This window comes from Prionailurus bengalensis, chromosome C2 (assembly GCF_016509475.1).
Source record: "Prionailurus bengalensis isolate Pbe53 chromosome C2, Fcat_Pben_1.1_paternal_pri, whole genome shotgun sequence".
Taxonomy (NCBI): domain Eukaryota; kingdom Metazoa; phylum Chordata; class Mammalia; order Carnivora; family Felidae; genus Prionailurus; species Prionailurus bengalensis.
In genome coordinates, this window is record NC_057350.1 from 92,197,535 (window position 1) to 92,213,096 (window position 15,562).

The 15,562-nt window shown below is 34.3% G+C and overlaps 1 protein-coding gene and 1 pseudogene across 3 annotated transcripts in view; both read right to left on the reverse strand.

The window, feature by feature from the left end:
- Positions 1 to 15,562, reverse strand: part of NAALADL2 (N-acetylated alpha-linked acidic dipeptidase like 2) — a 1,353,396-nt gene that overhangs the window by 889,194 nt on the left and 448,640 nt on the right. The gene's annotated exons all lie outside the window — the stretch shown is intronic.
- LOC122492225 lies at positions 12,328 to 14,185 on the reverse strand (annotated as a pseudogene).

Genomic DNA, 15,562 nt, shown 5'->3' on the forward strand with positions numbered 1-15,562 from the left:
TCTGGATTTAAATTAGGGCTTTTGGAATGTACATTTTAGCCAGCCACCACTTAATCCCATTCCTGGATTACCTATAAATTTCCCTCTAAAATACATTCAACTGATTTCCAGGAAACACTGAATTCTCCCAGCCAGTAGCGATTCTTCAATATACCCATGCACTTCTTTTTTTTTTTTTTTTTTTAACATTTCTTCATTGTTGAGAGACAGAGAGAGTTAGAGCATGAGCAGGGGAGGGGCGGAGAGAGAGGGAAACACAGAATCTGAAGCAGGCTCCAGGCTCTGTGCTGTCAGTACAGAACCCAATGCTGGGCTCAAACCCACAAACCTAACCGTAAGACATGACCTGAGCCTAAGTTGGATGTGTAATCGACTGAGCCACCCAAGCGCCCCCATACACTTCTCATCTTATCAGTGAGCTGCATACTTGCCAAAATCCATTTATATTTATTCTCAAAACACTCATTTTCCAGTTGTATATAATATTATAATTATGCAACTTAATTTCTATAAATACTAACAAAAGATAAGTAGCAAAAAGTAGTTGAATCTGTGAAAATTAAGTACTTTAGAGTAGTTCAGAAAAGAGAAGTTAGTAAAAGATAGGATTGACAGATATTGCTGCTTTGCTAACCCAACACCCATTCCCAGACTATCCATTCTAAGAATTCACAGGGTTGGGTCAGCTAAAATACTAGCAAACTGATAGAGTCATCTGGCACCATTTTGATCAATGACACATAAACATTCATTAATTGGTGACAAGTAAGAAAATGTTGCTTTCTTCATAAGGAGGAAAGATGCATTTAGAACATAATCCTAATGTTGGGACCTGTGGCACCCATTCGTGACTGACTATAGGGTCAAGGCCAGAAGTTCGGAAAGAATGTGATTATCCTAATGTCACCCATCACTTACCTCCAAACTTCTTTAATAAGATAATGGAAAGAAGGAATGAATTAAGGGGAAAAAAAAGGAAAATTGGAAAGAGGGAAGGAAGAAAGAAGGAGGGAATTTATGTAAGCTATAGAAGATTTATTTGGTTATTTGCAATTGAAGCATTCCTAACTGATACACAGTAGTGGTTAGGGAAGAAGGAAAGGGGGAGGGGGGGTCCACAAGCATTTTTCATTCAGACCACTTCAGAAGTTTCTTGAGTTATGTCCCACTGTGAAATTAACAAAACTGCAAATCATCTCAATGTGACTAATTCAAGGAAGATGAGCTATGTGGAAATTCAATCAATGGACCCCAAATATAGTAAATAAATGTGCACTAATTAACATAGATAGATTGATACATAAAAATTAGGTATATATTCATCATTTGTAAGATTTCTCAGTTAAAAATGACTTTTTCACTAAATCAACAAATGCCAGCCATGAAAGTATTGAATGAAACAACTTCCACTATATTATAGGGGAAAAAAAATCAGTCAAAATGTGTGCAAGATTCTAAAATCAATGCTAAAATGTGAACATTGCATATTTTCAGATCAAATTTTGGTAAAGTTGCAAATACATTAATTGGAAGAAGTAAATAGAAAGTTTGGATATAAAAATTAAAATTAGTGAATTTCAAAAGGTACATTGAGTGAGATAATATGCAAACAACTATTTCAAAAACTTTAGAACACTACTGATTATTGAGTCTTATTACTATTAAATTCTTAAAGAGGTTTAAGAAAACAATCATTTTTGTTGGTGCCTATCAAACCAATTAAGGAGTATTTCTTGACTATATTTTGGCTAATATCTACTCTATTAGAATACTAGAATTTAGAGTTGAAGGGCCTAGCCCAACTCTACAGTTTTAGCCTGATGCTAGTCTAAAACATCTCTGCAGAGAGGGCATGAAGCATGTGTTTACACATTCTACAATAGGGATTTACCTTATGAGTAAACTCATAGGCATGAGCAATTAGAAACAACTTTTTTATATTATGCATAAACCTGCCAACCCCTAATTTCTGTCTGTTAGTCTCACTTTTGCCATCAGAAGTAAGATACAGGGGCACCTAGGTGGTTCAGTCAGGTAAGCATCCAACTCTTGATTTCAGCTCAAGTCATATTCTCACGTATTCAGGCTCTGTGCCGACAGCGTGCAGCCTAATTGAGATTCTTTCTCTCCCTCCCTCTCTCTGCCTGTCTCTTAAAATAAATAAATAAAATTTAAAAAAAATACGTAAGATAGAGGTTTCAGGCTGGCTAACCACATTTTCCTATTGCTACTAGGGTATCATAGAAATAGGGTTCGTGTATTTCTGAGAATCTCTATCAAGCAGTGTATCTCAGATAATGCACACAAATAGTCTGGGAATGATTGAAAAATTCTCCATATTATCTGAAATTACAGTCCCTGATACATATTAATTATTTGCCACATGATTGGTAAGTCTGAACACCATCACTTCTCCCTAAGATACACTTCAGTAATTTACATTTTCACAGCTGACACTTTCAACCCCTGGCCACTGTATCAAGCATGAGATTACAGATTTAAATAAACAAAATTATCAAATTAGTTTCACTTTTATAACACAGTTGTATATACTGATTTCAAGTATAAACATTCAAGTGTCTTTATGGGTCTTCTGCCTCCAGAATTATTTAGGATTTTATTTTTATAAAATTATATATTTAAATGACTAATTAAATAGTAAATTCAGATTAAAAAGTCACAATGGAGTATCTGGGAAGAAATGCCAAAATTAGAACTTAAGTCTCACATATGCCATTTATTAACTGTATAATTATATTTTTTTTATTTTTCTGATTTAATATCTAACTATGAGAATAAAATTAAATATGATTTTCTTCCTATTGAAATGTAAGGTATTAGTTACACTGAAATATATTATTCTAGCTTAAACGGTGCTTTTGCCATTATGCAACAAACTTCCAAAATGTAATATTTAATTTAAAAAAAGTCAACATATCTTGGCAATCAAAAATAGTAATGATAACAACAGTGAACATTTCTTTAACCCTTTTATTTGCCAGACACTCTTCTAAGCACTTCATGTGTATTATCTCATAACACTTTAATAAAATACAGCTATGTACTATTATTATTTCTAATTTATAGATGAAAAAGCTGAAAAAAATAAAATTTAAGCTATTTTTCCAGTCATAAAATAATATGTACAGTATATACATAGATAGATAAATAGACGATAGATACAGATGATATAGATATAGATATAGATATAGATATAGATATAGATATAGATATAGATATAGATATGCCAAGAAATACCCTAAGTGTTTACTGAACAAATGATATAAATTTTTTCAAATGTATTAGTATACTTTTCAAATGGCTTTTTGAAATTTGCTGATTTTTTTAAAATTTTAACCCTAACTGTATATGACATATTTCCCTTCTAGATATCACAAAACTTCTTCCTTCATGTGAAACTCACAGGAAAATTTTCAGACAGTCTTGGGTTGTGCCCATGTGTATAAACAAGCCTGTAATTTTGATGTGCTAAGAAACTGAAGGATACTAGTAAGTGAAAAGGCCTTATATTAAATTTTGAATATATAATCTTATTTTACTCCAAAATTATAAACATGTTTTTAGTGCTAATTCATATGGGTTCAAGGACCATAGATTTGGAGAGCTGTAATAAAAGCTACATTCACTCGGGAGGAAATGCTTAGAAATGCAAAGCTAGAGTAGATAACTAGACTTACAAATTCCAGAAAATGGCACAAACTAACGGAAGTAGATGATTTGGAATAATAGCCAAGTCACTTTTTATCCCCCTACATAATTCTTTGATATCCCTGATGCCCACATATTTTTAATGCTAGAGCTCTATTTCTCTATTAGAGAAATTTCAATTTCTCTATTAGAAATACAAAGGGGAAAAAATACATAGAAGCAGAACTGTCCTTTTTCTATCAGAAAATAAAAGGAATATTTTTTAATGTTCCTTTTTAGAGCAAAGTTAACAATCACAAGACAACCCTCCTTGCCTTCTTCAAACTATTCATTAATGTCGCATCTTAAATTCACTTAATTCAATCAATGTTATGTTTACTGGAGGGAAACATAAATCTTCCTCCCTCCCACCTTCTCTCCTGTCCTTTATTCTTTCTTTTCTTTCTTCATTTAATTTACCTAAAAATTAGAATAACCAGATTATAAAATTTCAGAAAAAACAAAAAAAAATTAGGAATATCCTCCATTTGTATATTGAATACCTAAGAAGTAATACTTTGTAATTTACCTCCCCCAGTCTTGTTTTCACATAAATATTTCATATAAATGTAAGCATAAAGTACATAACGTATTTTAATATTGATGTTTACAATTAACATAATCATATAAATATACCTCTGTGCTTATATATGTGTGTAATATGTGAATGTATGTATGTATGTATGTATATATGTATGTGTATGTGTGTGTATAGGTGTGCATTTATTTCCTGACCAATTTAATAGGTAAATAGCATTCCAGCAAGTAAAACGTGAATGAATTCTAACCTAATTATCCATTACCTTTATTTTTTCTAATATATAACATAATAATGACCATATTTTCATAGTTTCACAATATTTTAGGAATATTATATTAAGACTCCCAGAAGTGAAATTACTGAGACAGAAAGTAGAAGACTTTTAAGTCATCAGTGTGGCTTCTAAATTTCTAGGCAAAAATTGTCCTGGTTATACTTTATCAACAAAATATGCCCGCATACTCTTGCCAGTATTGGGTTTATAATTTTTTGCTCACTTACGAAATGTGATGAGATGGAGGTTGGGAACCTGGCAGAGTACCAGTACCCTAAGCTCACCCTGTCTCATGTTTACAACTAGATATCACTCACAACCATGTAAATAAACTAGAGAATATCTGAAGACTGGCAGAACAAACTCCACAACTCCATGTAGAGAAACTGCATTGCAGGTTAGGGAAGGCAGAAACCACTTGGTGGGGAGCTCCCCATAGAAGGGAGGAAGCTGCAAGCACAGAGAGGGGAGAGAAATTGTCTCTCGCACCAGGAAGCCTACCTGGGGAAGACAAATCCCCATAAAGTTTGGCTTTGAAAACCAGAAGGGCTGAATTCTGTGAGTTTGCATAACCAGGGAGATTTGGAACCTGGAGCTTCAAAGGTCAGCTGATTCAGCACTAGGTGTGCCTCGAGGAGGAGGGATAGCTGAGTCCTCACCCTTAAAAAGATAGCAGCCCACAGAAAGGTAACATAGAAGCAGCATTTTGCACAATGCCTGAGGCAACAGTAGGGAGATCTGTTTATATGGATTTTGGAGCATGTTGGGGACCTCTCTGGGAATGAAGGAGATGGCAGATGCCATTTTCCTCCTCTATCCTGTAGTGTAAACACAGGGCCACCTGTGGAAGGCAGTGCTGCACAGACACTTGCTACCTAACCTACTAGCAGTATACCCTGCCAACAAGTTCTCCCAAGGACTCACTCCATGTCTGCTGGTCTGGGCCCTGGGATCAGTGCAAATACACCACAACCCCAGCTCCACTATGTGCTCTCCTTTGGAAGATCTGGCCTAAACCTAGCTCATTGTACATTTTGCTAATACTGCTGTCCCACCCCTGAGTTCCCCTCAGGCAAGCCCCCTCAGAGCTGGCCTGCCTGAGTTCCACTAACATCACAGAGAGCAAGCACAGAGCAGAACAGGCAGACAGACACTGCAGAAGACTGGACTGAAAGGAAAAGCGATTTAGACACAACAGCACGGTGCAAGCAACATATATAGGATACTCTCCTGAAGTGCCAGGTTCTAGTGAAGAGGGGATACTGAATAACAGGATCTCTTCTTCATAAAGCCACTAGGTATAGGAGCAGAATACGTAGCTGACTTTCCTAAAACACAGACACAGACACAGAGAGGTAGACAAGATTAGGAAACAGAGGAATATGTCCCAAATTAAAGAAGAGGACAAAATCATAGCAGGAGATCCAAACAGAACAGAAATAAGTAATGCACCTGATAGAAAATTTAAAGTAATGATCATAAAGATACTCACTGGACTTGAGAAAAGAGTGGAGGACATCAATGAGAACCTTAACAAAGAGATAAAAAATAACATATCAGAGGTGGGAAACTCAATAGATAACATTAAAAATACAAAATATGGAATAAATAGTAAGCTACAGGAGGCAGAGGAATGTATCAGTGTGATCTGGATGATAGAATAATGAAAGGAAACCAGCTGAACAGACAAGAGACAAACAAATATTGCATAATGAGAACACACTTAGAGAACTTGGCAACATCTTCAAGCATAATAACATTTGCATTATAAGGATACCAGAAGGAGAAGGGAGAGACGGGGTGGTGGTGCAGAAAATGCACTTGAAGAAATAATAGCTAAAAACATCCTGAACTTGGGAAGGGAAACAGAGATCCAAAATCAGGGGGCACAAAGATTCTTCAACAAATTAAACCCAAGGAGGTCCACATCAAGACACATAGTAATTAAAATGGCAGTAAATAGTGATGAAGAAAGAATTTTAATGGTTGTAAGAGAAAATAAGATAGTTACATGCAAAGGAAACCCCATAAAGCTATCAGCTGATTCTTCAACAGAAACTTTGCAGGCCAGAAGGGAGAGGCATGATATATTCAAAGTGCTGAAAAGGAAAAAAAACTACAGGCAAGAATACTCCATCTAGCAAGGCTATCATTTAGAATAGGAGAGATTAAGAGTTTCACAGACAAAAAAAAGGTAAAAGAATTCATGACCACTACACCAGCCCTACAAGAAATGTTAAGGGGTACTATGTGAGCAGGGGAAAAAAGAGTGAGAAAAATAGGAAGACAAATGCAAGAAAATTAAGTATATCTGTAAAAATCAATCAAGAGAAGCACAAAATAAAAGAAAGTAAAATACAATACCAAATATTTGAAATGTGGGAAAGAGAAAAGAATGGGTTCAAAATTAAGCAATCATCAACTTAATATACACTGCTATATGCAGAATATATTATATATAAACTAAATGATAACCACAAATAAAAAAATAGTAGTAGATATGCAAAAAATGAAGAGTAAGAATCCAAATATTTCACTAAAGAAAGCCAGTTAATCATAAGAGAACAAGAGAAGAAAGGAACAAAGAGAGACTACAAAACAAAAAGAGCATAAAACAAATAAAAAATAGGAATAAATACACATGTATCAATAATATCTTTGAATGTAAATGGCCTAAAAACTCTAAACAAAACACAAAGGGTGACAGAAAGAATTAAAAAAAAAGAAGGCCCATCTATATGCTGTCTACAAAAAACTAATTTCAGAATTAATGCACATGCAAACTAAAAGTGACACGATGGAGAAACATTTATTATACAAATGGAGTAAAAAGAAAGCCAAAGTAGCAATACTTATATTAGATAAAATAGACTTTAAAACAAAGCCTGTAACAAAGGACAATAAAGGATACCATATAATCATAAAAGGTGCAATCCAACAAAAAGATATAACAATTGTAAATATTTATGCACCCAAGATGGGAGCACCCAAATACATAAAGCAATCAATAATAAACATAAAGGAAATACTCAGGAGTAATAAAATAATAGTAGGGGACATTAACACCCAACTTACAACAATGGCTGGATCATCCAGACAGACAAGGGAACAGTGAGTTTGAATGGCACACTGTACCAGATGGATATTAACAGATATATTCAGAAAACTCTATCCTAAAACAGAATATACATTCTTTTCAAGTGCACATGGAATATTCTCCAGGATAGATCACATATAAGGACACAAATCTAGTCTCAACAAATTCAAATAGATCTGAATCATACCATGCATCTTTTCTGACCATAGGCACTATGAAACTAGACATCAAGAAAAAATTTGGAAAGTACACAAATAAAAAAATTTGGAAAGTACACAAATGAAAGCACCATTGTCCAAAATCTTTGAGATGCAGCAAAATCTGTTATGAGGAAAGTTTACAGCAATACAGGCCTACCTCACAAAGCAACAAAAATCCCAAATAAACAGCATAAACTTACATATAAACAAACTAGAAAAAGTACAACAAATAAAACCTAAAACCAGTAGAAGGAAGGAAATAATAAAGATTAGAGCAGAAATAAACAAAATTGAATCTAAAACCAAACCAAACCAAACAAAAAAATAAAACAAACAAAACAAAAATAAAACAAACAAAACAAAACAAACAAAACAAAACAAAAACACAATGGAAAAGATCAATAAAACTGGGAGCTGGTTCTTTATTTTTTTTTAATTTTTTTTTTAACATTTTTATTTATTTTTGAGACAGAGAGAGACAGAGCATGAATGGGGGAGGGGCAGAGAGAGAAGGAGACACAGAATCGGAAGCAGGCTCCAGGCTCTGAGCCATCAGCCCAGAGCCCGACGCGGGGCTCGAACTCACGGACCGCGAGATCGTGACCTGAGCTGAAGTCGGACGCTCAACCGACTGAGCCACCCAGGCGCCCCTGGAGCTGGTTCTTTAAAAAGATCAAAAAAGTTGATAAACTTTTAGCCAGACTCATCATAAATAAACAAACAAACAAACAAACAATAAGAGAGAAAGAGAATATTCAAATAAATAAACTAAGAAATGAAAGTGGAGAAATAACCGACACCACAGAGACAAAAAGATTGTAAGAGAATATTATAAAAAATTATACGCCAAAAAATTGGACAACCTAGAAGAAATGGATAAATTCCTAAAACATGGAATGTCCCAAAAGTAAATCAGGAAGACAGAAAATCTGAAGAGACTGATTACCAACAATGAAGTTGAATCAGTAATCAAAAAAACTCTCCGCCCACAGAACTCCAGGGCCAGAAGGCTTCACAGGTGAATTCTACCAAACATTTAAAGAGGGTTTATAGATCTATTCCCAAACTATTCCAAAAAAATAGAAGAGAAAGGAAGCTTTCTAATTAATTCTATGTAGCCAGCATTACTCTGATACAAAAACCAGATAAAGACACTAACAAAAAAAGAAAACTACAGGCCAATATATGTGATGAATATAGATCCAAATATCCTCAACAAAATACAAGCAAACCTAATTCAACAATACACTGAAAAGATCATTTACCACAATCAAGTGGGATTTACCTACAGAACTACATCAAAATAAAATCTTCTGCACAGCAAAGGAAACAATCAATAAAACTAAAAGGCAACATACTGAATGGGAGAAGTTATTTGCAAATGACATATCTGATAAAGCATTAGTATCCAAATATATAAAGAACTTATACAACTCAACATCCCCCAAAAATAAATAATTCAATTTAAAAGATGGGGAGAAGACATGAATAGACATTTCTCCAGAGAAGATATACAGATGGCCAACAGTCACATGAAAAGATGCTCACCATCACTCATCATCAGGGAAATGCAAATCAAAACCATAATGAGATATCACTTCATACCTGTCAGAATGGCTAAAATCAAAAACACACACAAGAAAATAAGGGTTGGAAAGGATGTGGAGAAACAGGAATCCTTCTGCACTGTTGGTGGAAGTGCAAACTGGTGCAGCCACTGTGGAAAATAGTATGGAATCTCCTCATGCAGTTAAAAATAGGGGTACCTGGCTGGCTCAGTCTGTAGAGCCTGCAACTCTTGATCTTGGGGTTGTGAATTTGAGACCCGTGTTGGGTGTAGAGATTATTTAAAAATAAAATATTTTTTAAAAAATGTTAAAAATAGAACTACCTTACGATCTAGTAATTGCACTACAGGGTATTTACCCAAAAAATACAAAATCACTAATCAAAGAGATACATGCACCCCTGTGTGCCCCTGTGTTTATAGCACCATTGCCCACAATAGCCAAAAAATGGAAGCAGCCCAAGTGTCCATCAGATGAATGGATAAAGAAGATGTGGTGTATATATACACACAATGGAATATTATGCAGCCAAAAAAAAAAAAGAATGGCATCTCGTCATTTGCAACAATAGGGATCGAGCTAGAGAGTATACTGCTAAGTGAAATAACTCAGTCAGAGAAAGACAAATACCATATAATTCCACTTATATATGAAACAAAAAAGCAAAGGGAAACCGAGAGAGAGAGAGAGAGAGATCCAAGAAACAGACACTGAACTATAGAAAATAAACTGATGATTATCAGAGTAGGAGGTGTGTGGAGAGACAGATGAAAATAAGTGATGGGGATTAATGAGTATCCGTATCATGATGAGTACCGAGTAACATGTAGAATTGTTTAAATCACCATATTGTACACCCAAAACTAATATAACACTATATGTTAACTATACTAGAAATTTAAAAAGTAATAGTAAATAAAAGAAAAAAGGAATGTAAAAAACGACTCTTTCTTGCTGTTGTAATTTTCATTTGTTTGATTATAAACCAGGTTTCATATACTTTTTTTTTTTTAATCCCTGTATTTCCTCCTTTGTGAGTTGTCTGTTCATGGCCTTTATGTATATATTGGTTGGAACATTTACTACCTTACCCACTGATGTTTTTGAGAAAAGGTTAATATCTCATATATATTAAACCTTCTGTCATATATATTTAAGTCTTTGCTCATTTTATCTGCTTTTTTATATTCTCAGAATTCAAATTTATTTTTAGTGTTTTTCTTTTGCTAATGATATTTTTATCTGATATTATATCTGACTTTAAAAGTTATTTCTTTAGTTACCCCTCCCTCTCCCTCCATATTCAAACATATTCAACAATTTCTACTGTTAATAATTCTATTAATTTTAGTTATATAGTTATTGTTAATTATTCTATTAATTTTTCTACAATTTTAGTAAATTTTTCCCTAATTTTAAAAGTAACATATAATCATTGAAAAAAATTATACACATATGCAAAACTGTTATGCAATTCAAAAAAAAAAAGCCAAGGACTCCACTGAAGATGTGATCTTTGTTAAAATTTTGTCATATTTCCTTTAATTATTTTTTATGACTTTTAATTTATTTGAAAGCATACAGTATATATATTTTAGATTACATTACAGATAATTCTGTGCTGTAAAAATAATTCTACCCTACCCTGTATATAAATTTATATATATAATTATTTCTGAATTAAAATATTTTATTAGATCATCAGAAATTACTGGTTAGCATTAACATAAAATTTTAAGGTTTTTAAGATTTTATCTTTAAGTAATCTCTACACCCAATGTGAGACTTGAACTTAACAACCTTAAGATCAAGAGTCACATGCTCTACCAACTGAGCCAGCCAGGCTACTCAAACTTTCAAGTTTTTTGATGTATGTTGTAAAATTGTCTTCCAAAATGCTTATATGAATTTACATCCCTTCTAGAAATGTGCATTCTTTCATTTATCCTAACTACCACAGGTATATTGTGTTGCATTTATTTACTAATTTGACAAATGGATATGCTATTTTCTTTTTATTTTAGTTTCTATACCTTGAAGATTAAAAAAAATAACTCCTTAATGAATCTGAAATTATTTGGGTAAACTATGAATTAAAATCACAATTCTGAAATATCTAACCAATTTTTTAACTCTACTTTTGTCCATTTGATCTATGATAGCCTCTAATTTGTGGTAGTGTATTAAATTCTACTAGTTTGACTTCCAGTTACATAATATTTTAATTGTTGGTGCCTTGCAAATGCTTCAATATCTGGTAGAACTAGTTTCATAGTTTTGTCAATATTTGTTTTTCCTTTAATAGTCCTGTCTGGTGTTTTTTTTTTTACACACAAAACTTCTATTTGACTAAAATTAAATATATAAAACTAGTATTTAAAATTTTATTTAAAGAACCCATACATATCTTGCTAAGTTTAGTTCCAAGTTGTTAATGTTTTTGGGTTTTTTTTGTTTGTTTTTTTTTGTTGTTTGTTTTTGACATTAAGATAGCAGGAACATAGGAATGATTTTGAATTTTCACTTCGTTGATGTTGTTCTTCTCTGGCCACCAAGCATATGCCTTTGGACTTATTGGGAAAATATGTATATACAAATAATCATACTTTTATGTCTCTGTCTCTATATATAGACATACATTGTATATATCTTCTCTTCATATATATGTGTGTGTGTGTGTATATATATATATATATATATATATATATAATTCATTTCTCTTTCATATCTTGCTTCCCTAGTTGAACTTAAAGCAGTTTTTATTATTTTTTTAATTTTTTAAATGTTTATTCATTTTTGAGAGAGAGACAGAATATGAGCAGGGAAGGGGCAGAGAGAGAGGGAGACACAGAATCCAAAGCAGGCTCCAGGCTCTGAGCCATCAGCACAGAGCCAGACGCGGGGCTTGAACTCACGAACTGTGAGATTATGACCTGAGCTGAAGTCGGACGCTCAATCTACTGAGCCACCCTGGCGCCCCGAGCAATTTTTACTATTAATAATAATGGGCACCCTAGTTTAGTTCTTGACTTTTGTACATAATATCTTTATAGTTTTAATGTTAGCTAAGGTTTTAGTGTATATCACGACATGCCAAAAATATTTTACTATTCTCAATTGTATTAGAAATGATTATTAACATTACTAAATTTTTATTTCAAAGAGTGAAATATTGCATTATAAAGTCAATTTATATTGAAGCTACCTTTGCCATGCTGGGTAAAACCCTAATTGGTGGTATTATGGAATTCATTTACAATATTTGTAATTCCATTTACTAGTATTTCCCCAGCAATTTAATATTTAAAGGAACATTCTCTTATGATAACAGAAATTGTTTTTCTTATTTTCTTATTTAATAGAAAAATAGTGCCTCTAAGAGATAGTATCAATTAAGTAATGATCAGATAATGCTTTTTTTTTAAATTTGACCAAAAAAAAAGGATATTTATTTGACAAAAAACAACACACAAAAAAAACACCACTGGATTTGGCTTAGGCAGGCCCAGTAGAGGGTGTCTCCACCTTCCTGATTTATTTTCAGCCCTTGAGGGCATCACTGTAGATCAAAGTCAAGGTCCCCAGGAAGGAGACATATTCCTGGAAGTTCACCACCACCTGGTTCTTGTTCCTGTCCAGGTCATCTGTCAGTCCATCAGCTTTGCAATGTCAGCATCCTGCAGCTTTAGGCCAATGGTGAGTTCTTTCTTTCTGGATCAGCTCCTTCAGCTCCTTTTTACTCAGGGTCTTCTTGTCGCCTTCCCGGACTGAGTACTTATGGAAGATGGCCACAAGAAAGCCAGTGGCCTGATCCAGGGCGCATGCCAGGGCTGGGTGCTAGGCTCAGAGTGCAAGGCCAGGAGTACTTCAACAGACCGAGAACGTACCTTTTGAATATCTGAATTCCCTAAGTGGTTGACTTCTATATATAAAGAAATCAATATTTGGTTCTCTTATATTTACTTAGTAATTATTGTTCACAGAATCAAGATAAAGAAGGAGCCAGTTAATATGTAACTACCTATAACCTGCTGAGTGATATATAAACAAATACTATCTAATATTACGTACATTCTAGCAAGGATTTTGTGGCATACAAAGGATATGGTTAGTCTTCATAACTTTGGTATGGCCTTTTCTTAGCCACAGCTTCCCAGACAAATGAGTTTCAGCCATACTGGGTATTTCTTTATTTCCTTAACCACTTCACTTCTACATCACTCTGCTTTTATTCACATCAAGTTTTCATTCTGAAATGTTCTTTTTTTTAAAAAAAATTTTTTTAATTTTTTTTTTTCAACGTTTATTTATTTTTGGGACAGAGAGAGACAGAGCATGAACGGGGGAGGGGCAGAGAGAGAGGGAGACACAGAATCAGAAACAGGCTCCAGGCTCCGAGCCATCAGCCCAGAGCCTGACGCGGGGCTCGAACTCACGGAGTGCGAGATCGTGACCTGGCTGAAGTCGGATGCTTAACCGACTGCGCCACCCAGGCGCCCCTAAAAAATTTTTTTAACATGTATTTATTTTTGAGACAGGGAGAGAAAGAGCATGAACAGGGGAGGGTCAGAGCGAGGGAGACACAGAATCCGAAACAGGCTCCAGGCTCTAAGCTTTCAACACAGAGCCCGACGCGGGGCTCAAACTCACAGACCGCGAGATCATGACCTGAGCCGAAGTGGGCCCCCCAACCGACTGAGCCACCCAGGCGCCCCCTGAAATGTTCTTTCTAAATAAACCTGCAATTTTTTATCTTTAAAGCTCTTACTTATTACTTACTTCTTCAGCTTCTACCATGAAAATACTAATTTTATATAGTTCCTTTCCTGCTAATATTGTTTACATGTCTTTGACACTGGATTTTGAACTTATCTAGAATGATAACAGTGTATATTTATTTGGTATCCCCGGGAGCCATATAATACGACCTCATTAACTACTACCATTCAATGAATGAATGGTATAAGAGAGTCTTCATTACAAATTTACCCTGCCCCATATATTTATAAATGGATTATAATTTTAACTAAAGAATGTCTAGTACAAAAGAAAAATTATATTTTTTGCTCCTATGTATATCTTCTGTTTGACTATACTAAAATAGAATGTTAAGATTATTGTCCTAGTTGTTATAGTTGATGTCCTAGAAAGGAATGATATAATATCTTAAGATCATTCATGATCTCTAGCTCATATATAGCAAAAAATCAAGGCCTGGACTCATATGGAGAATGCTATAGTGAACTCCCCTCAATTCACTTCTTTTCAGAAACATTAAGGGGGAAATATCACACACCCACACACCTGAGCTGCCAGTCCCCAAAGAGACTTGCTTTTGCATTGGTAATAAACTGAGAAGAAACTTCTTTCACAGTTGCTTTCGCATTACGAAGAATGTCCTTTTACCCATTTGACAGAGATTTCTCACAAAATCCGATATATGTTGTTCTTAGTTAAATTGTAGGTATACAAGGAGAAGAGAACTGTAAGATCAAGAAAAAAAGATTAAAATAATCAATTGAACTCCTCAGAGCCTCTTTTCTTCTTTCATGGAAATGCAAGGTAATTCAGTCATGTCTTGTCAATTATTAATGCAATGTTTTTTTAATGCAAGGATTATAAAATAAAATATTCTGTGTGTTCTGGCTCTGAACGTTGGATGTGAATTTAAATTTGCCCTTTTCATTCACTAGAGGCAAAGAAGCAAAGATGGAGAATGAAGAGAAAGGCACACACCCGGGCAGACAATGGTGGTCAGCAGGAGAGGAGGCAGGAAACTAAAGGCAGGTGGTAGAATCAGGTGGCTAAAGGAAGCTAGAAAAATCACACATCTTTAGTTTGTCTATTTAAAACCCTGAAGAGAACCAGTTAAAGAAAAGATTATAAAATAGATTATATAAAAGATTGTTTATAGACAATGTTATTGCCTACCAGACTAACACACCAATTTAAATTATGATTGGGTTACCTATCATAAAGAAACGTCATGAGGAATGCTCATTGTTTTAAATAAAAAGACCTGAAATTTTCTTTTTTTTTGTCTTTTTAATGTTTATTTATTTTTGAGAGAGAGACAGAGCTTGTGCGGAGGAGGGGAAGAAACAGAGGGAGACAGAATCTGAAGCAGGTTCCAGGCTCCGAGCTGTCAGCACAGAGCCTGATGCGGGGCTCGAA